The sequence below is a fragment of the Clupea harengus genome, chromosome 11, assembly GCF_900700415.2.
Source record: "Clupea harengus chromosome 11, Ch_v2.0.2, whole genome shotgun sequence".
Lineage (NCBI taxonomy): Eukaryota > Metazoa > Chordata > Actinopteri > Clupeiformes > Clupeidae > Clupea > Clupea harengus.
This window is the reverse complement of record NC_045162.1, coordinates 20,139,170-20,141,572: the sequence shown is the minus strand read 5'-3', so window position 1 is coordinate 20,141,572 and position 2,403 is coordinate 20,139,170.

The following is a 2,403-nucleotide window of genomic DNA, read 5'->3' as shown; positions in this document are numbered from 1 at the left end:
CAGGCTGAGTCCAGCCGCACAAACCACCTGGGGGAACCTGCTAGCACACAGGACGAGAGCGGGGCCATGGATGGGGGTGAGATCTCACACACACACACACATACACACACACACACACACACACACACACACACACATACACACACACACACACACACACACACACATATACGGAAGAATACACACACACGTCTATACAGAAGAATACACACACACACCCATGCTCTCTGCACACTTGCATATGTTTCACATGTTTCATGCATGTGCCAAACATAAATTGAACTGCTCTATCCAAAATAGGAGGCAACAGCAAAAAGAGTACACAAAATGATCATGTTCAGAGTAGAATTGCCTCCCCCCCAATCCTAGAACTAAGCAGACAAAATAAAGTGTGTGTGTGTGAAGTAGGATATGAAATTGAGGGAGAAAAACATATAATACCGACTCTCTCTTTCACATACACACTTACAAACTCTCTCACACGCACAGATACACACACTGACACAATAAACTCTCACACTCTATGCTTTCAGCTCTTATCATTGTTTACTGGTCATTCACTCATCTCCACTCACTGTGTGTGTGTGTGTGTTTGTGTGTGTGTGTGTGAATGTGTGAGAGAGCCTGCATATGAGTGTGTCCATGTGTGTATGCAAGTATATTCATGTTTTTTTTGTGTGTGTGCGTGAGAGAGAGTGTGTGTGTTAGAGGGAAAGTGCATGTGTGTGTGTGTGTGTGTGTGTGTGTGTGTGTGTGTGTGTGTGTGTGTGTGTGTGTGCTTTAAAGTGGAGCTTTGTCAGCAGCCCTCCTCAGGTGATGAGCAGGTAAACCCAAGTAAGTGCACAGCTTCAAAGTCCCACATCCAACCTCTCTATCCCTCCTTCATCCAACCTCTCTATCCCTCCTTCATCCAACCTCTCTCTCCCTCCTTCATCCAACCTCTCTCTCCCTCCTTCACTGTTTCTCTCTGTCTCTCCCTCTCTCTCCACCTTCCTTCTTTCTTTCTTTCCCTCCATCTCACCCCTGTCTCTCCGCCCTCTCCCATCCCCCTTTTTATCTTTACCTCCTTCTCTCTCTTCTCTCCTTTCTCTATTTCCTTCCCTCCCTCTCATTCTCCTCTCCCTCCCCCATTTTTTCTCTTCCCCTTCTTCTCTCTCTCTTCCCTCCTTTCTCAATTTCCCTCCCTCCCTCTCTCTCTTCCTCCTCCCTCCCACTCCCTCTCCCTCTCTCTCTCCCTCCCTCCTTCCCTCTCTTATCTTTTCCCTGAATCTGCGGCTGCTGCACCTGAAGTGGCCTCTCTGCTCTCCACACATGAAAGACCCCCTGAGTTCCCCCTGACAGCACCACAGAGAGATGAAGCCCATTCTAATCCTGCCCTTCAAATCAGCACTAATGCCAGCCTGCGCACAGAGAGAGAGAGAGAGAGAGAGAAAGAGAGGGTGGAGAAAGAGACGAGGAGAAAGAGAAAGAAAGAAAAAGACAAACTACGCTAGTTTCTCTAGCCAAACTGACAGGGTGACACCATGCATACAGCTCAATATAAAGAAACTATAGTGTGTAAGTCCATACAATGAGAGTCTATAGGGTCTGACATCTCCCTCTCCATCTCGCCTCTCCCTGTGTTCAGTTTGTGTCCTTAAAGCCAGAGACACACCAAACCGACATCAATGATCTAGACTGCTGGGTCGCCTCACGGCGCTTGTGTCTGGGCACACTGCAAAGACTACAGCCAATGGCCAACTAGCATGTACGGTCTGCACCTGCGTGAGAGGAAACGACCCGTAAACAAAGCAGTGTTTGCTTACCATTTTCCCAGAACTCTCGCTCACCACAGACGGTTTTGTAATTTAGCTACTTCTAAATTGAGAATGTGTCTGGTATGAAGGTGCAAATGGCACTGGCGTTATCAGCTCTTGGTCTTTTGGCTGAGAAAGAAGAAAGAAAGAGGCGGTGGTGAAAAATAAGGAGAAACCGCACTAAATGGGTGAAATCATGGGTGAAATCACAAGGCTTTATCGAACCTGTGTCAACAGCTGGAGATAAATTAATGATTTTAAATATTTTTTTTATTTCGCTAGGCTCTTTCCTGCTCAGTTCCAGTTGCACTGATTCGCTAAGCCAATCAGAGTGATCTCTCTCGCTGACGGGCTCTGCCGCCGATTCAACATGCTCAATCATGCTCAAAAAGCCGCCAACAGGGGTCCAACTAATGTCAACAGTGCACGGCATTAGGGCCACAGACGTTCACCGACGGCCCGACATTGGCCAACAGCCAACCATCGGCCTGATGCGTCACAGGCTTAAAGCAGCGATCAGGCCAGTGACTGGAGAAACACTCCCCTGGTGATGGCAGACATGTTCTCACTGCAGCAGCTCATCACAGACATGGCCCTAGTCATCTGT